Consider the following 21967-nt stretch of genomic DNA (forward strand, 5'->3'; position numbering starts at 1 on the left):
ATCATTGGCCTTGCTATCATAGTCCCATGCGTAATGTTCTCTCCCAATGCTCATCTCCTCAGCCTGTCACACTGATCTCCAGAATTGCGCAATTTTCTCCCTCATCCCAACCTGAACTAAACACAACATAGTCTCAAGGCTCCCCTTGACTGTTTGAACTGTGCAACTAAGCAATCATTGAACCCCTTTCCCAACTTTCCATCTGGTTCCAACTTAGTCAATGAATCAATATGCACAATCTTAGACTAGGGGTTTTTCGGGAGGATCCCATCTCATCATGAGTGAATTTCATAAACATGTACCTTATCATGCCATTGCAAGATGATGAAGAGGGAGATGGAGAAGGAGAACATGCTAGAAGACACATATGGAGTTGAAGAGATAAGATGATAATCAAGCGAGAATATGAAGATCAAGAACACATGGAAGACTCCTCATCTTCAAGTCATAAAGAGGAGAAGGAAGAAGAACATGTATGATATTTTCAAGAAGACACAAAGAAATAAGAAACAAGAAGGACAGATTGGCACTGTCACATCATCATGCAATCAAAGTCATCAGTGTCATGTCATGTCCTTTCACAAGTCATCATATGCCACATCATTATTATGGATTATGTAATTACCTATTCAAAATGTATCTAAAGTGGAAGTCCAAAGGACACATTCAGAATATGAAGAGTCATGTAAAGTCAAAAAGTCATAGGAAGTCAAAAAAATCATGAGGGTAGTCAAAGAGTCATAAGGAAGATGAAGAATCACCTCTTGGTTATATATACACCCTCATTGTATGAGCAACGAAATTTTTCACCTTGGATCCTCCTGCAAGGAATTAGAGAGACAAACTAGTTCTTTTGAGGAGCAAGGAGTGGCTCCAACGGTCCACTATTGGAGCTAGTGATGTTCATTGTACACATGTGTCTTGGAATTTTTACTTAATAACAAAACCTTCAAGGCCATCACGTTCTTCATGCATGGATTATGAATATTTGTAAGACTATTATGTAGATGTTTTTATTTCATGTTTGCTTCCATTTGTGCTAAAGTAGTTGAACTATTTGGGTTATTTTAGTTCTTATCTTATTGAGAATGTGTTGTAATGGCTGTTATTGTTGTCCCATCCTTATGGACCATTCCATAGGATACTATAAAAATATTTCTCAATGATTGGTTGTAATGACCTTCACATCTTTTGTGGACTATTCCACTCGATGTTAGACAAATCCTTCTTGATTGTGTGTGTTTCTTCTAGGGTGGTACTATTAACTCTCTCTTAGAGGTTCACTTTACTCTTTCCTCTACAATAGAATAAATTTGACACACCTACAACTGAACACTCACCAGGCACATCTTCTTAATTTTCGAAGGCACCACGTGTTCCTCTCTTGCTGACAGTTAGAGCCAAGGAAAATCTATAAGAATATATGATAACTGACTGATATTCCAAATGAGGCTCCTACTCCAAATGATGGGAGGTCTAATTGGGACTTCACACTGGGGAGACTGCTTAGTTGACAGATTTCTAGCATCGTCAACAATTGGTGCTAGAAGTAGGGCCAGATGACAATTTGTGCCCATTGAGTCTGTTTTGAACCTCTTATCTCAAATGGCTCATCCTCAAATATTACTCCCGGGGTGTTTCTCTAATTTTCCCATTTATCAATTTTCAATCTCTGATGAGCCTCTTTATCATTTGTCTCAATTAAAGTTTGATGGTGAAGATTGAACATCTATAACCGCGCACATTTTTTATTTTCTGAAATTTTGTGAATCTTACGAAATCAATGATGAAGAGTTTGCTTGTATGATTTTCTTCCTCATCCTTGAAGGTTATGTTAATCATTGGTGCCATACCTTACCACCTGCCTCCATCCATTCTTTCCATCATTTCCTCAAGAATCTTTATCAATCCTTTGATAGGTATGATTATCAATATGTTTATGAGATAATCAATTAGTTAAGAATGAAGCTTGATGAATCAATTAAGGATTTCTCTAATCGATTCCTTAACCATTGTTATGAATTTCCTGAAGAAGATGTAGATTGGGATTTATTTAAGCAAAATTTTCGGCGTTTGGTTCATCTCTCTTTGCATAGCAAACATGAACCCCCTAATGTTTCTACTTCCCCAAATATTGTGAATCATGAGACACCTCTAATTTCAGAGGAGGAATTTACTTCTCCTTTTGTTCTTTGTCCTCCTCCTTTTCCAGTTCCAATGAGGGTGTCTCCATGCAATGATAATAAAGTTGGTAAATCTGCAAATAAAATTCCTAATCCATCTTCTCATTCTTCTTCCGCTTGTCATGACTCAGATTCAATGGAGGAAATCCCATAATGGCTCATGAAGCCCATGGTGAATACTAACTCCTCCATTCCACAAGATGATGTTACTATTCATAACTCTATTCTCGAATCCGATATGGATTTTTGTTATCCTCTATCATCCACATGCCATGGCTCTTTGTACTGTGATCTTCTCGATCAACCTGTTCCACCAACCAATTTTTCTCACCCTCTCAATTTTCGAGTTGCTGGTTCAAATTGCTATCAGATACAAGGAAGTCACATTACACAGGTAGAGGAACAGGAAGGTGAATATGCTATCAATATTTCTTCTTTTTCCCAAATACTCCATGTGAAGATGATGTGCTCATGTTCTTGGATGATTTCAAGTCTACTAATCTTGGTAGTGAATCAAATGCAATGAACTCTTTCAATCAATTCGTAGTCTTGGGAAAAAATCATTCCAATGATGATTACTTTGTTAATGTATGTGATAAAAAATTCCCAGGTGCGTCAACTAATATATTGGTTTCTCATGAAGATTTTACTTTAGATATAGAATCTAATTCAGTCAAAAAATATGGGCTTATCAAAACTTCCTCTTCATCTTACTATCCCTTGTGCTCTACCATTTGTGATGCATCTACTTGCGATGAAGATACTCCATGCTCTTCAAGTCCTTCATTCGATGAGTTAACCTCTCAATTGGCACAAGGTGGTGAGATTATCCATGATGTAAATGAAAACAATAAAATCATTGAGTACTCTTCCCATCCCTCATCATCTCTTCTCTTGCATGAAGACAACTCTTCAAACTTGCTCACGAAATTTACCTGATTCATTCATCTTCGAATTTGCGATCATAAGAATCTTTCAACTTGAGTAATCTAGTTGTTGAAGTTGAAAAATACGGTCAAATAAGTGATAGAGATGGCTCTATCTGGTCAGTAGTGGCTTTATTGAAATCAATAGTAGTGGTTATTCACAAACCATGCATGATCTGGTTCAATCTTCAAAATTCGATTTTACAACCCTGGAAAGTTCCCGGACCTACCAGGGAGTCGAGGCACTTCAACTTCCCTTTTATGGTTATGTTAGGATCCAACGACTCTGGTAAGCCCCCCGAATTAAGTTAGATTTGGTTTCTCTTGCACAATCCTTCTCTTTTCATGGCTTCACTCGATGATAATTTCTTTTTTGAAATTTTTTTGGTATCTCAAATGTGATCTTTCAAATTTCCAAGATTTTACTTCTAACTGGATGCAGGAATATTTTCCAGTTCATTCATCTTCATGCAAATCTCTCCTAACAAACTCAGGTTTGGAATGTGTATATCTCATAGATTCATGGAATTGCGAAGTTGATCATTCCAAAGACCATCTTTGGTTGAAGGAATCATATCTATCAGATTTATTTCATGATGAGAAACTTCCGAATTTCCTTGTGAATATCATATCATGAATCTTGTTCTTCATCACACTTGAAATCCTCTTGAGTGAGAATGAATGATTGAATTATTGTGCAAATAAAATTCTTTTTCTTTCACTTCATCTTGACTTGTTTCATGTGTTTGTTGTACTAGAATTCCTTTCCACTTCTTTCGATGATTACGATGCTAGATTAGTGTGTTACCAATTACAAATAAATAATTTCTCACATTAATCACACGAGGAATATGACTCTATTATTTAGAGCATTTGTGAAACTGTTCAAATTGATTTATCTTTGTTTGTTACAAAATGGGAATTTGATGCTTTAATAAGCCCATCTAATCATTATTATGTCCTTGATGACTATCATTTTTTTTATCATTTTTCCACTAGTATATCTAATGAAATTTGATTTAGATCCTTCAATCTTCATCATTCAACATCTCACTATTCATATTTTTGTCGAGTAGTCGAGGCACGCCATCCTTTGCTAACGATTATGTCAAGTCCTCATTGTTTCGACATGCTTGCCAAATATGATCATATTTATTTTCCCTCACAATATTCTCATCATAATCTAGTACCTCTAATTAAAAATTCATATTTTCAAAATTTCGGGGTTATCAAGAGGATTACCATGAATTTTACGATCCAATCGTTGAATGGTTGGAACAATATTACCTGACATGCTCTGTTGCAAACAACAAGTTTTGATCTTTCCATGCGCTTGCTAAGGAGTTTGGTCTAGATGGAGACACAAACATGGGAAGATTTTGAGGTTTGTTGAATGATCATTCTCATCAAAAAGTTAAGAATATAAACTGGCTAGAAGCGGCGGCTATGGACTATCTTTCTGCTCACAGGGAAGACCTTCAATTTTTTGTGCAAGCTATTCAAGTTCTTATCTTTTGTAGTGCACATTGTTTTATATTTGTTTTAATCGATTGCATCTTTGTAATTGCAGGTTGAGAACAATTATGGTGGCTACATTGGAAATTCCATTATACGTGATTCTGAAATTCTAGATGGTTAGGTTAGGAGTAGGTCTAGTTGTATTTTAGTTTACCTACCAACCATCTTGCATTCATTTCCTGTGGTTTGTCTTGTGTTTTTTGATTTTGGTTTCACATCATAGTTTTCCTTTAGCCATTTTTTGTCTTATCTTCTATTTTGTTTCCTTGTTTTGTTGTATTTCCTTTCATTTTGTGAGACCATGTATGAAGACACTCTGTTGGTTCAAAGGGAATGTGGAAAAATAGAAAATGACTTTGCAACACTGCAGCATTTGGCTAACTCTCTATCCTTCTTCCATATCCTGGTTACATCTTTTGATCGACGATGTTCTAACAAAAAATATGATCCTTGCATTAATAAAGACTTGTGTCAAACCATGATCTCCATGTCTATTCTAGAAACTTCATGCATGCACTCAGGATTTTATGTTTCCGTGTTTTTAGGTTGATCCAATCAAGTAGAGAAGGACAAGGGGAAAATCTAAATGAGGAAACCAATATCATAGGTATTATATATGCTTCTATGAAGGGGCAACCTATCCTACTTTCAATAAGTCAGCATCCATCTTCCACCCATGAAATAAATAAGTTTTGATTCAAAGTCCTATATAAATAAATAAATAAATAAAGGAGAAATAAGAGAAAGGCTTCCTGCGTAGAGATGTGAAGCAAAAAACTCCATCGGGGTACTGTCCAGGCTTGCTGGCAGTAGAGTAATGTTTTTGTTCCTAAAGTGAATTTGTTGGGGTATCGTCTAGGCCTGTTGGCAATGGAGCAACATGAGAGATGAAAACAATATACTATGAAAATCTAAATCTCGCGAACTTCATTACCTTATCCCCATTCGAAACATTGTGTGATCGTCGAGCTTATGTTTGTGTTTAACTGAGTAAAGGAATGAAGGAGACTATGTTTATGCATGGGGTAAGTGGGGAAGCCATGGAAACTTAAACAATGAAGCAATACTTCTTGAATAACTAGATCCTGCATGAAAGAATTGACCAAGGCAAAGAAGTTGGAGTTCTACCAGTGTGTCACCAAGTGTTTTTGCTGCAACAAACACCCTCCAAAATTTTGTGTACACTTGAATTTTGGAGCCTACTATGGATATGGTGATCGGTTTTTTCATAGTCACTTCTTGGTCAACGGATGCCTTTTAACCTCCCTTCTTGGACTGGAAGTGTCAATGTCACTTGCTCACGCATGTTAAGTCTATAACAAGTGCATGAGAACATTCTTTTATGCAAGCTTGGATAAGCATAGAATATTCCATCAAGACTGTGCATGTGCGATGTCCAATCCATGTTGATAGTCAATGCACACTAATAACGACAATTTCTCACATTTTAGCTTCGTTTGTAATTCTGTTTTGGTGAGTTTTGCAAAATGTCGCTCACGCGCACATTTATTTTCGCGAGTGTCATTTTTATGTTTGCGGCTGCCGATTTCACTTGCTTTCACTTTAATTAGTGAAATTTTCATGTTATCTTTGCTCTTGCATGTGTTATGTTCACTGTTGATTCACATATCACGAGAGTCATTCACAATTTAGCAATTGTCGTCTTTTTGCACATTAGCTGTCGCACAATGTATGTATTCTTGGTCTAGTGATTTCAAGGGGTTATCTTTGTGTGAATTTGTTGGTATAAGCATGTAAACATCAGTCATAGTAATTCCCAAAGTTTTATGCATTGTCGCATAAGTGTCGTCATGATCCTCACAAAGTGTACCTTTAATGTTGCACTTGTTGTAAAGTTGTCGCCTTGAGGGAAATATGTTGTCAACATGTTTTTTATGATCTATGTTGTTGTGTTGTCAAAATTTCTCAATTATGTGATCACAGTCAAGTCATATCATTGATTCAAAACAATCTCTTCGGTCCCACACTTAGCCAAATTTTGAAAAAAATCCTGGCAACCTAGCCTCATCTAGCCCTCCCAAACTGCGCATTGGCAGTCTCATCCCTCAAGCAGTCACTTTTTCTCTTGGAACTAAGCATTGCATAGTCTCTACCACCCATAACTGCGCATTTCGCAACTTCATTGCTCAAACCCAGAACTATGCGTTTCGCAACCTCAGTGCTTAATCGCATAACTGTGCATTTCACAACCTTAGTGCTCAAGCCTAGAACTGTGCATTTCGCAAGCTTAGTGCTCAAGCCTAGAAGTTTGAAATCATGCCATCCAGCCAGGCCTGATTACGCATTATGTAGTCTCTAGCCTTAAGCTGATTCTTGATCTCTTGAATTGTGCAACTGCACATTGCACAATATCTAGCCTCAAGCTCATCCTTGAGTTCTTGAACTACACAACTGCATAATGGCCCAGTCTTCCCTGTCTCCCAAAACTGCGCAATGTACTCTCTCAATGATCATACCCTCATCCTGTCACATTGATCTCTAGAATTGCACAGTTTTCTCCCTCATCCCAACGTGAACTACACACTGCGCATTCTCAAGGCTTAAGTCTCCCCTTGATTGCTTGAACTACGTAGTCATTGAGCTCCTTTCCCAGCTTTCCATTCGGTTCCAGATTAGTCATTGAATCAATATGCACAATCTTAAACTAGGGGTTTTTCATGCTGATGTATTCTCACAATGAGTGAATTGAAAAAATAGGTACCTTTTCATGCCATGAAAAGATGACGAAGAAGGAGATGGATAAGGAGGACATGCTAGAAGACACATACAGGGCTGAAGAGATAAGATTGTCATCAGGTGAGATATGAAGGAACACCAGACTATAACAGAAGATCAATATCAAGATCACATGGAAGACTCCTCATCTTCAAGTCATAAGGAGGAAGAAGAAGAACATGTACCATATTTTCAAGAAGACACAAAGAAATAAGTATCAAGAAGGACAACTTGGCACTATTGCATCATCATGCAATCCAAGTTATCAATGTCATGTCACATCCTATCACAAGTCATGATATGCCACATCATTATTGTGGATTATGTAATTACATATTCAAAATGTATTATAAAGTGGAAGTCCAAAGGACACATTCAGAATCAGAAGTGTCATGTAAATTCAAAAAGTCAAAGGAAGTCAAACAATCATGAGTGTCTTCAAAGATTCACAAGGAAGGTGAAACATCACCTCTTGGTTATATATACACCCTCATTGTATGAGAAAAGGACTTTTTCACCTTGACACCTCCCGCAAGGCATCAAAGAGACAAACTAGTTCTTTTGAGGAGCAAGGAGTGGCTCCAACGCTCCACTATTGAAGCTAGTGATTTTCATTGCATACATGTGTCTTGGAACTTTTACTTAATAACAGAAGCCTTCAAGGCCATCACGTTCTTCATGCATGGACTATGAATATTTGTAAGACTATTATGTGGATGTTTTTATTTCATGTTTGCTTCCATCTATGCTAAAGTAGTTAAACTATTTCAGCTGTTTTAGTGTTTATCTTATTGAGAATGTGTTGTAATGGTTGTTATTGTTGTCCCATCCTTATGGACGATTCTGTAGGATACTAGACAAATATTTCTCATTGATTGGTTGTAAAGACTTTCACATATTTTTTTGACTCTTCCATTGGATGTTAGACAAATCCTTATTGATTGTGTATGTCTCTTCTAGGGTGGTACTATTACCTCCTCTTAGAGGCTGACTTTACTCTTTTCCTCCGCAATAGAGGATATTTGACACACCTATAGTTGAGCACTCACCAAGCACACCTTATTTCTTTTCAAAGGCACCACATGTTCCTCTCTTGCTGATAGTTAGAGCCAAGGAAAATGTATAAGAATACATGGCAACCAGGTCGATATTCTGGATGTGGCTCCTACTCCAAATGGTGTGAGGTCTAATTGGGACTTCACATCGGGGAGATCCCTTGGTTGACAAATTTCCAACACCGTCAACATAGAAGAAAGGCCAAAGTTTCATACATAGAAAGGAATGAAGCAACAAGTTCAATTTACATCCTTGAGAAACTAATAGCTTATAGATGTACTCTTTATGGCAAGACAATTTATGGTACTCTTTGTCTTGTTTGCTAGTTATCATCTTGTTGTGAATGAGGACGATGAATATGATGAGAAACCTTTGTAATGAAATACAAAAGAGGTAAGTGATTGTAATTGTAATTTATTCAATACTCAAAGTTAACAACCATTAAAGGAAACAATTTAAAGAATGGGGTGACAAGAACTCCAAAATTCCTTCCACGGAATATGTAAGTATGTGTAAAGTAAAGGAGTAAATCTCATATATATGTTCACTTAGGTTGTGTACATAGGAGTAGAGGTTTATGAAGTAAGGTAATCATGGTGACGACCTTAGGAACACTTTCTTAAAATCCATTTGGGTATACTTCTATTTTCTACACTGGCTATTTAGATAGAATCACATTGAATGTAATAAAGCATCAACTGTAATTTGTCCAAATTTCATCAATTATGGCATTTGTTTTGATTGCATGTAATCTAGTTATTGTTTACTATTTTCACTATTTGAATTTATGTCAATATTGAAATTTGTAATGATTATAAAAATATAATAATTATGAATTATTGTACTTTTGATGTTGCAATTATTTCAATAATATTGAAATAAATGCAAGTGGGGCAACATGTATATTTATCATGCATATTTGGTCTTGGAAATAGACAACTGATCAAAACAGTTCAGTTATGTTATTGCAAATGCTCATTTAAGAGATGATCATGTTTCTTGAATATATATATATATATATATATATATATATATATAAAGCAGATTTTATTTTTGTTTAGTGATATTATCTATGGTGATAAATGGATGAATAATTCAATTGATAATTTTTTAGTGTTGAAATCATGGGAAATGATCCATTACGTTTGACTCGTACCAACATGGAATTAATACTGAGTAAGAAGCATCCATGATCAGGGGAACATGTGATTGGATCTACCTCTAGGTCGAATAATAACATTTCTCCATAGCTAACATTTGACATAACAATCATTCATGCATGTAAATAAAAATTTGTGTTCTTGTTTCCATACATGCATTCCCCCACTTAGCCTTTCTTCCACATGTATTGTATTTCAAATCAAACATGCAACAAAATAATACAACACAATTTATCCATATAATTGCATATCATTCAAAAAACCCAGCTTAAATCCTAAGCTAATATGTGCCTAGAAACAACAATAAAACATTCTCGTAGAATGGAAAAATATCTGTGTAAAATAACATGAAAATTAACATTTAGAAGTGTTGTGCAGAATGGATGTGCCCAGAAGAAGTGTGCGGAGGGAGAATTTGTGCAGAGATAAAACTTCTACACATTTAGTTTAATTCTTTATCTCATTTATCGAACCTTATAAAGTCCATAAAATCTTATATGTTTGTAAACTATTTATCCAATATTAGTAGATAGCACATATATCTAGAACACATGCTTAGATATTCATGCTATCTTCTCGCACACCCATTCTCCCACACATACGCCATGTTCTGCACATTATTTATGCCACATAACTGACTGTGTAAAAGTTTAAAATGAAAAAATAAGTTGAACTGATAGAGTAAATTTTGATTCCCATTTATTTATGTAGTTTTTTTTTAATGTTTTTTCTTCCCTCTGCACATCCATTCTCCCGCACACACATCCTCTTCCGCGAATTCTTTTATTGACACACATTCTTGATTCTTAGTAAAATTCACGTACAATTCAATTCGCTAACATCATGACTCATTCATTTACCTCAAAAACCATTAGTGTGGGTCCTAATCAATTTTTGGATGGTTTAGGGTGGAATTTGCATCATAGACTAGAGTTATGGGAAGGTAGCATAACCAAAATTGCAACCCCATGCAATGATTGAGAATCATAAATCTTTGTAAATCAAGATTTCGTCGTTAGATTGAGGATCTTTGCAAATAAATCACAACAATCATCATAGCCACTGTCAGAGTCTCTAGAGCTACTAATCACATAATTCCTTTTTTTCCTATTTTAAAATTGTTAAAATTAGGAAAATGTTTTTTGGTTTACACAAAAATGGGAAAATGAACTTTTTCACCTAGATTACGACAACCACTAAATCAGTGGTGTTTTACATCGACGTATGTTATAACCAACGAATTAAAAAGAGGTATATAGATACATGTTACACATTGAAATTAAACACTATTCAATCGGTAAGCGGATAAGATGTTAGTTTGTTATTTGTCGGAGGGCATGTGGAGAAGTGTGTGACAACCCTCTTCCGGATTCCTACTTCAATAATGAAGTAAGGTGGAATGCTTATATGGTCCAAATTTATTTGGTTACTTTTGTTGTATTTAGTTGTTTTAATTGGGTCTTCTAACCGTTCTTTGTTATTAATGGGCGGTATAACAATTTTTTTTTTTTTGGGTTTTTGAAGCCCAATCTGAGTAGGCAATTCCAAGAGATTGGATTTATGTTTTTGTATCTATGTTCTGGCTTCCTTCTTGGGGGCTTTGTATCTTTTATCTTGTGGTTTGTGAATATTCATTTAGATAGTTTATTTTGGGACTATGTCCTAGTGCATTACATTATAAGACTGGGTGGGTTGTTTTTGTTCTGGGGTGGGTTGGTATTCTTTTTGATGTGGAAGGTTTTGTTAGTTTATCTCGCCTATAAAATTCTTTTACCCAAGTCTTTTTATTTCCTAGTGAAACACAAGATGACATGTCACTAAGGCAGAGTAAGGTGAGGAGTTTGTGAACGAGGGGAGTCAAGTCAATGTCACCTAGAAAACATTGGCTAGGGTGAGGTTGTAGACTCCACCCCTATCAGTACAACTAATTTTAACAAGCATAGTTCTAATCAACAAAAAATTGGCAACCAACTCAAATATCTCAAGATGTTTCTAGAGCAACTCACAAGAGACATGCATGATGACATGAATATAATCATCTCCTTCATGAGTAATCTCCAATGAAACCAGTTGGACATGCAAGACATATTGTCAAGTCTGCAAAGGGGTCAGTGGTGCCTACAAGATAAACTATACCACTTTGAAGGAAGATTGGCTCACATGGAGAAACATATACACTTTGTATTTCAGCCTCTATCGTCAACTAGTTCAGGACTAGAGAATCCTATTTGGTAACTTCCACTGATAGTTAATAGCTCTTGGTTGTGTGCTGATCCTAATTTTTTTTTGGTTATATGTTCCTTTTTTCTTTTGAATATCGAAGCAATTTTGGCAATATGTTTTTTTTTTGGTAATGACCTATTATCCAATTAATCTAGTGAGAGTGAGGCTGGTAACATCACCACAATATTTTGCATAAATGAAAAGCCAAGATTCACAAAAAAAATTACTCACCAATAAATCTGGTAAGAGCGAGGCCAATAATATTTTTAAGTTGTTCTCGACAATGTAATTTTTTTACATACTCCCACATCTACCTAAGTAACCAACCAATCAGGATAAACATGTGACGAATAGTTACTAGATTCACAAAAACTCATAACAATTTATATATTGGAAAAAATTAATTCATATTATGAGTTACACACATGCAACACAAACATAAAGCTACAATTCAGGATAATTATATAATTATAGGAACTTATTATTTATGCAGCATGAGAATCAATGCATGTGACTATGTGTGGATATAAACTAATTTCTAAGTTTGTTTCACAAATTATAGGATCTGAAAACCTAGCCACAAAACTTTTTCGAAATCCCCATTCATTTTAAAACATGAAAAAGGAAACATAGCATATGGATGAAAAGCATGGAGTTCCAATCCCATTTTTTAATTGTAAAAAAACATTAAACAATGATTAATATTTTTCCATGAAATAATTTGAATTACAATAGGTGGCATAGAAACAATTGGTAGCATTGAGTATCACAATGTGCGAAAAAAGACAAATTCTAGAAAGAAATTTCCTGGAGTAGAGCATATGGAAAAGAAGCAGTGTGTAGAGTAAAATTGTATGGAAAAAGTATATAGAGAAGGAAATGCACTAGTCTACGATGTGGGAATTTGATTGAGTTTATGTGACATTTTCCCAAAATGTTACCATGGAACGAGAAAATATGTGTGTCAAATAACGTGAAAATTGATGTTTTGCAATGTGCAGAAGAAGTGTGTAGAGAGGGAATCTATGTGGAGTTGTGGATGTGGGGGGATAAATTTTCCCCAAACATACCCCTCTTCTGCACATCATTTCAATCTACTACAATGGATACTAGCTACAAATCCCTTTACACCTTCTTGATTTGTTTAGAACTAGTGAGCATTACACAATGCTTTAGAGAAAATACTATTAAGCACTCAAATGATGTCTTGATTACACGTCAATTCACCAAATAAATGCCAAAAAGACTCATATTACTGGAAAGAGATATTTTTTTAATTATAGGATTAAGCCTTAATTAATATTTTATGATGTAGTGATCTATGTCACGAGAGGTTGGTTGAGTTTGTGATATTTTTCTAAAATGTTGTTGCAGAACATGAAAATATGTGTCAAATAATGTGAAAATTGATCTTTTGCAGCGTGTGGAAGACTTTTCAAAAGGGGAATGTGTGTATAGGTATGGAAGTGGGGGGATAAATGTTCTCCTGGAATTATGCCTCTTTAGTAGATCCTTTATTCCACACACTAAAAATTTAAAAGTTTTCCATCCTATAGAGTTAAGTTAAGAAATTAGTTTGAAAATGCCAATTTAGTTTCAAAGTTATTAATTTAGTTAATTGTAGGATTAAGCCTTAATTATTTTTTTAATATGCACTAATCCACTAGTCCACAACATGGGAAGTTGATTGAGTTTATGTGACATTTCGCCAAAAAATTGTCATGGAATGGGAAAATATGTGTGTCAAATAATATGAAATTGATGTTTTGCAGTGTGCAAAAGAAGTGTGTGGAGGGAGAATCTGTGCGGAGGTGCAAAGTGGGGGAATAAAGGTTCTCCCGTGCATACCCCTCATTAGCATATCTTTTCAATATAATATGACATAAACTAGTTGTAGAGCCCTTTGCACCTTCTTGATTTGGTTAGAACCAATAAGCATTACAAAATGCTTTATAGTAAATGCTATTAAGCATTTGAACAATGTCATGTCTACGTGTCGATTCACTAAAGAAATTCAAAAAATACTTATATTTATTGGCATGAGACCTTTTGTTAATCATAGAATTAAGCCTTAATTAATTTTTTAATATGCGGTGATCTATGGTGGTGAGAGGTTGGTTGATTTTATATGACTCTTTTCCAAAACATTGTTGTGGAACATGAAAATATGTATGCCAAAAAATGTGAAAATTGACCTTTTGCAATGTGCATAAGAAGTATGTGGATGGGGAATGTGTACGAAGGTGTAGAAGTGGGGGGTATTTAAAATCTCTCCTGCACATACACCTCTTCTGTGTGTCATTTATTTTTCACACTAAAAATTTAAAATCTTTCCATCCTATGGAGTCAAGTTAAGAAATTAGCTTTAAAATGCTAGCTTTTAGCCTAACATGAACCAATAGAAAATTGAAGTACTCGTGTAACTCTTGGTTAAAATTGACGATTTGCAATCTGTGGAAGAAATTTTCCCAAGGGGAATGGTTGCATGCAGAGGTGTGGAAGTGGGGGAATAAAGGTTATGTCATACACACTCCTCTTCCATAGATCCTGTATTCCACATACTAAAATATAAAAGTTCTTTATCCTGTGGAGTCAAGTTACTAAATTAGCTCTAAAATGCCAATCTAAAATTAGTTTTATAGTTATGAAATTGTCTTTAAAATACCAATTTTTGGCATCCTATCTACCCCAATTTATCAAATCCGAGACTCACCCATTTCTTGAGTTTTTCACTTTGTGTTTCGAAAGATATCTTCCAAGCAAACAAGCAATACTATCAAACACTGGAAATTTTATCTAGCAAATGTAGGAGAAGTGGACATTGGTTCAGAAATAAATTGTTTCATTGAATAATAGGTTTGATCTTTTAGGATGAATGGATATTCCTTTCTACTCAAGCTCAAATAGAAAATTAATAGCTTTGGATGCATACATAGAATGTTATGCAACCAACTCACAAAATAGAAGAAAATATATATCAACGACTTCAAAATCAGCCTCTTCGAGGGGGTAACCTCCTTTACATTACACAAATGAACAATTCTTGGATGATACAAATGAAAAAACCTCATTTCTCTATATAGGATTCTAAGGGGTCACAATATAATCAAGCCGACATAACAATAATAATATAAGGGCGCAAAAATAACAATAGTGGGCTTCTATGGGGCAAATAATAACAATATGGGCACAATAAGGGCACAATAATAACAATATGGGCACAATAATAACAATAAGGGCTAAAATGACAATAATAATGGGGGAATCACTAGTATTATAGGGACCTAACATGCCCATCTCCTTCAAAAAAGTGTTTTCCTCAACGCTTGAGTAGTTCTGGATATTTATGTATAAAATTCTCATCCTCCCATGTGGAATCTTCAGCGGGTAAGTTCTTCCACTTGATGAGATACTCTGAAATTGATTGATTTCGAAGCTATCGAGTTCTTGTTTTTGTGGCTTCTTCAAGTTCCAATATGATTTTTCCTTCCTCATCAAGTTCTGCCAATATTGTTTGAACTGGGAGCTTGTCACCTATAACCTTCTTTAAGCATGAAACATGGAAAATTAGGTGCACTCGAGAAGCTACAGGAAGCTCCAATTTGTATCCCATAGTAGTAATCTTTTGCAACACCTTGTATGGACCATAATACTTTGGTGATAATTTATTATCCTTCTTAGCTTACTTGAGGGACATTTGTTTATATCGTTGTAGCCGTAGAAATGCCCAGTCACCTACATCAAAACTTCTTTCATTGTGATGTTGATCTGCCTATTGTTTCATTCTATTTTGCACCAAAGTGAGGTTATCCTTTAAGATTTGGAGAACTTGTTGTTGATGCTCGATGTGATCTTCCATTGCTTGAACCTTAGAATTTTATCTTAAATATGATGTGATGGACAATGGATGATATCCATAAAGTGCCATAAATGGGGTCATTTTTGCTGCAGTATGGAAGGAAGTGTTATACCACCATTCAGCCAGAGGCAACCATTTGACCCATTGTGTCTATTTATCAGATACAAAGAAATAAAGATATCCTTCCAAACATTTGTTTAATATCTCAATTTGCCCATCAAATTAAGGATGATAAGATGAGCTATGAGCTAACTGAGTACCAAGACAAGAATATAATTATGTCCAAACATTTCCAGTGAAAATGGGATCTCTGTCGCTTACAATAATCTTTGGGTTTCCATATAGCTTTTGAATTGTTTCCATAAATGCAGTAGAAACTGTAATGGCTTTAAATGGATGAGATAATGCATAAAAGTGTGCATACTTGGTAATTCTATCAACTACCACCATGATGACACTCTTTCCTTTGGACTTGGGTAAAGCTATGATAAAAGCCATTGAAACCTCCTCCCAACATTGGCTTGGAATGGATAAAGGTTGTAATAGACCTGGGGTCTTAATTGTTTCAACTTTATTTTGTTAGCAAACCAAACATTCTACCACAAACTTTTGAATATTTGATTTAAGGCCATCCCATAAAAATTCCTTCTTAACCCTGTGGTAAGTTTTTAAAAATCCTGAGTGCCCTCCTAAGGGAGAGGTGTGCAATTCCATAAGAATCTTTTGTTTGACTTGGGAATTCTTACATAGGTATAAGCAATCTTTGTACCATAATGAATCATTTTTCCAGCTAAATGTATCAGATGTACTGGGATCTTGTTGTAACTTTTGAATGAGTGCCCAGACTTCTTCGTCATTCTTCCATTCATACCTTGATTTTTTTATCCAATCTGGTTGGATAATAGAAATGGCGCAAAGAAATGCTTCCACATCCCCATCCTTTATTGAGAGTGCATCTGCCACAACATTTTGCTTCCCTTTTTTGTAGATGATTGCAAATTCATAACCCAACATCTTTGTGACCCATTTTTGCTTCTCTTTTGAAGACAATTTTTGTTCTAAAAAGTATTTAAGACTATCATGATCTATTTTTACTTTGAAGTGTCTTCCCATTAGGTAGGGTTGCCATTTCTTAAGTGCACGTAGTATTGCCAACATTTACTTCTCATAAATGGCTTTGTGTAAATACTTTCCTTTGATTAGACGAATTTTGAAAGAAATCGATCTTTCTTCTTGCATTAAAACAACACCAATTCCATTTCCTAAGGCGTCACATTCCACAATAAAGGTTTTTGTGAAGTCTGGCGTAGCTAAGACCGGTGCTTGGCACATTGCCTCTTTAAGATGTTTAAAGGCCTTCGTTGCTTCTAGAGTCCATGAAAATGCATCTTTCTTCAATAATATTGTTAGAGGTGTTGCTATTCTCCCATAATTCTTAACAAACTTGCGATAATACCCTATCAACCCGAGAATCCTCACAGATGCTTTATGGATGTGGAGATTTTCCATTCCTTAATGGCTTTAATTTTGCTAGGGTCTACCTTAACACCTTCATGAGATACAATATGACCGAGATATTCCACCTCTTGTACTCTTGTTGAAGCCTCGAAAATCGGGTCGACAACAAAGGGGATACCCACTCGGTCCGGACCTTGGTTGGCAGCTCCTTATCTGTTTGGTATAGCAGGTCCGACTGGGGATAATGGGACCAGTTTCCCAATTTAAGGGTGTGTGTGTGTGTGGAGTTGGATGATGCTGATCTAAGAGTACTTAAAGCTAATTTAATTCAAACTTTTAAACTAACTCTATGCTATTGTAATCTAATGATAAACAACACATCTAATCTACGCTAACCCGGGTGTATTTCTTCTATTATGCGATCTAAAGAGATTTCAAACAATAACTGGTAATAAAGATCATTCAGCTATCATAAGAATAGAAATCAATTAAGATAAACCACTTTGCATAAAAAGTTAGGCAAAACAGTTGTGAACAGCATATCGCATAATAAGTTATTCATATATCAAACATAAATAAATGACTCCACCATACAAAAGTGCCAAATGATAACTCACACATTCATGCAGTAACATATAAACAACTAAAAACTGTATATCACTTTAAGAATATAAACAGAAACGGTCAAGAGATAAAAGTACCATTTATGACTGGTTCCACTCATAAGCTTCAAGCAACAATGATTTATCTCTCCTTGCTCTAACATCTACTAAGAGTACAGAAGTGCAACATCAGTAGCAGATATCAAATGCAAACATTAATAAACCTTGATCCATCCATTCATCAAAACCCCCTCCGAGGGTGCAAAAGTGCATGTTCTGAGGACAAGTTTTTTGAAAAATTTCTGGACCCTTCTCCTAATGCCTGAGAAGGGTTTAAATACTGCTAACTAATTAACTTAATTACATAAATTTAGGATACAGTTTTAAATGACCGCCCTTCTGCTAAAGCAAAACTATTTCTAAAAATTGAATCTAATTCCTAACCATTTCTGTATTTGCTCCTTAGTGCTGCAAGCATGCAACATTCGCCTGGGAAGAGTTGGCTGGTCGCCTTCTGCTTTTGTTTGAGCTATGAGAATAGAAATAACAAGTGCTGGCACCACTTTCTGGTAAACTAGAAGATATTTTCGAGAATCTTCCTCTGGCTGGGTGTATTCACTGCGTGTATACTTGGTAATAACCCAAATTTCTCTCAAACTGATTCTGCTTTAGCTATTTCGGTTTCCGGCCTTGCGAATGACTGAATAAGTTAGGGACTTTGCTCTCTGAACAATTTTCTGCATCGAAAACTGCCTCTGTTCTTTGTTCCGGGCTTTTCTGGTGTGATTTCCTTCTTTAGCGCCCCTTTTTTTTTCTTTACCGGGCATAAGCTTCAGGATCTTTTGTAAACATGCTGCTTTTGTGCGCCTTTGACCCTGAGCTTTGGATGGCCTATTGACATCAGCATTTGTTGAGTGATACTCTAGAATCTGTGGTCCTGTTGCATGCGACATCCGTTTATGAAGGCATCTCTTCTCTGTTCTCCAAGCATTGACGCTTTCCCCTTTTCCTTAGATGTTTCCTACACATTGCTTTGTGTTATTTCATGTCTTACAGTTTACACAAAGGAAAAGAGTAATGATAATAAAGATTGACATGAAAGCTTTAAGCTCTTATGAATGTATAATCATGACACCCATAGTGAACTGACTCTTCAAAAAACACAAAACTATCCTTCTTGAATACTTTGGCGTACATTCATTAATTTCTTTTAAGGCGCGCGCTCAATTTTGGTTTACGGACAGTTTTCCTTGAATACTGCGTCGAGGAAAATTTGCGATGGGTGATTTCTGCGACTCACATCGCAGCATCGTGGATTGCGTCGTCAAGATGTGTCATCGTAGAAATTCATGATCACATTTATCGCAAATCGCATTCATCACAGATAGCAGCATCACAGATCGCAGATCGCGCTTAGTCATTCAATCATTGTGTGCTGCTTACGCGATGTTGCGATATGCGACGTCGCATATCGGCCGTCGGAGATTTCTTAAGATTTTTCTTTTAAGAGCGCTTCATAATGTATGCGATGCAATGAATTTCTCGTCGCTTCTTCGCAGTTTATTATGCTCATAGGAAAACGTTTCATTCTCTTCTCGCGATGCGATACAACTTTAAGGAGTTGAATACAAAAAAAAATTCATAAAATGTTTTTTGGATTTTTTATTAAGGGTCCCCATTTGCTTGGTGTTATTGCTAATACCAAACAAAGAGGGGGGTTGTTGGTGGCCACAACAATGTCGATTCACTGGGAAGAACCAGTTATCTCTGCTTTTCTATTGAATTTTTACTTCCAAAGCAGAAAATTTTCATAAGTCTAAATTTTGTTATGGATAGATAGAGTACATTATGCCTTATCCTATCAATGATATTTTGTTTCAACCTTTTTCTATTCCAATTGTTTGCTTCCTCAAGCTTTGTCCTTGTATTTACATCAGCCATTACTTGGTCTTTTTAAAGATAAAATAAGGTCTTCTCTGTGTGCTAGCTTTTAAAATATGCTCATTTGCCGTAGGTAGAACCTCTGCTGCCAGCAGGCGTCCATAGCCTCGACAGGGTTACCTGTTACCCAGCAATGATCCTTTATACTGCTTAAGGCTATTTACAACTTTTCAGAGAAAAACCCATTTTGACACTTTTTCCTTTTTTATTCTCTAAAGAACAATGTCTTGGTTTGGTGGCCAAATTATGACACAGTCATTCACTTGATTTACACTTTTGCTGAACAAGCTGGCTCGTGATGAGACCCCTTGTCTTTTGATTGCAACAATCTTGAGTCGTTGCCCTGTTTTGGTGGACAGTATTGGCAAAGTCAGCAAGTTATAATATCTGTGATCATGATAAGCCGGCTCGTGATGAGACCTCTTATTCTTTGAGATATAGTGTTTTCTTGGATTGTTCCTCTGAATGCTGCGATTTCCTTTAGCAGGGAGGAAGTCATTGTTTTTCCTTAAGAAAGCTCTGGACGACAATAATAGAGTTTGAAAACAACAGTTTTACAGAGAATCTTTATTTTATTATTGATACCTTTCATTGTGCTGATATAAAACAATTTTTTACCAAAGGTTGCTTTCATCAAATTTTTTGAAGTTGAAACTAGTATCATATCTAGGCTAAAGTAACTCTATCTATCAATAATAAAGATCAGATTTTTCGAAAAATTTTACTATTTGTACAAGCGAAAAAAAAATCAAAATCTGATAGAGAATTGGTGTCTTTTTCGTGAACTCCTGTAGTAACCATCTACAACTGGTTTTATTTATAAGAAAGAAAAGAAAAAACTAAAACTATCCTACAAAATAGAAGAATAATCTTCTATGGAAAATATATTTTAAGGATCTGTCCATTAACAGGCAAAGAATCCCTTCTACCTGCTAAATCCTGCAACACAAACGTCGATGGGCCTATGACTTCTACAATCTGAAAAGGACCAAGCCACATCTTCTGAAATTTTGTATGTTTGCCCTTTTCTTCATGAGCCTTATCCCATTTCAAAACTAGATCTCCCATCTGAAAAAAATTTCTAGTCATTATGCTTGAATCAAAAGAGGATTTTATTAGCACTTGGTGATGAGCATGGGTTTTCTTAGCTTGTTCTCGTCGTTCTTCTAATTTAATTATTTCCATTTGTCTTAATTGTAAGGAGGAATTAGATACTTCATCGATGTATTGTACTAAAGACAAGGAGGGGATCACTAAGTGAGTTGGGAGAACCACTTCCTTCCCATAAACTAAATTAAAGGGAGAAGTGCCGATTGAAGCTTTCTTCGTTATTCTATCTGCACATAAAGCATTTACCAAAGTTTTGTGCCAATTCTTTTGGTTTTGGTCAACTGTTCTTTTAATAATCCTGATTAGGTTTTTATTTGTTGACTCAGCCAATCCATTACCTTGTGGATAGTAGTTGGCTGAATATTTCAGTTTGAACCCTCTTTTAAGTGCAAACTCAGTCATTGAATTCCTAGAAAAGTATGAGGCATTATCAAATATTAAAGTCGTTGGCAATCCAAACCTAGTGATTATAAATTGATCTATGAATTCAATGATGTTTTCAGAATTAGCTGTCTTGAGAGGAACTGCTTCTACCCATTTAGTAAAATAATCTGTTGCCGTGAGGATGTATCTATGCTGCTTAGAAGAGTGAGGAACGATCTCACCTATTATGTCCAAGCCCCACTGACTGAATGGTTGCTCGACGTTTACCGGCTGTAGTGGCATGGACGGTTTCTTTTGTCTCCCTGTAGTAGTTTGGTAGACTTGGCATTTCCTTACGTAACTGTGTGAGTCTTTGAACAGTGTGGGCCAATAATATCCTGCACGTAAGATTTTATGTGCAGTAGCATCTCTAGCATAGTGTCCACCTGCTGGTCCATTGTGGAGTTCCTGCAAAACCTTTTCGGCTTCAGTTTTCTCAAGACACCTAAGAAGAACAGAATCGTAATTCCTTTTAAACAGAACATCATTTATGAGCTGATATTGTTTAGCTTTCAATCTCAGAGCTCTTTTCTTGGTGTGATCCAGGTGTGATGGAGCATACCCGTTCTTAAGATAATAAATGGTGTTAGCATATAATGATTCTGCATCGTTTAGGCTTACCTCATACATTTGTACCTCCTTAGATGAATTTTCAGGAATTTGCGATGCTCCAACCAACATTTTGCAGAAGCCTTGACCTCTCACAATACTTGCTGGTTTGATCTCAAGGTCGTATTCTTGTAAAGCAGTGATCCAATTTGCTCTTTTTTCA

The 21967-nt window shown here is 35.7% G+C and overlaps 1 pseudogene; it reads left to right on the forward strand.

The window, feature by feature from the left end:
- The first annotated feature begins 7368 nt into the window (after positions 1-7368).
- Positions 7369-21967, forward strand: part of LOC149190694 (serine carboxypeptidase-like 46) — a 63602-nt pseudogene continuing 49003 nt past the window's right edge.

Source organism: Pinus tabuliformis, chromosome 3_1 (assembly GCF_031772625.1).
Source record: "Pinus tabuliformis cultivar Carrire ecotype Pingquan chromosome 3_1, CPIR1, whole genome shotgun sequence".
NCBI classification, from domain to species: domain Eukaryota; kingdom Viridiplantae; phylum Streptophyta; class Pinopsida; order Pinales; family Pinaceae; genus Pinus; species Pinus tabuliformis.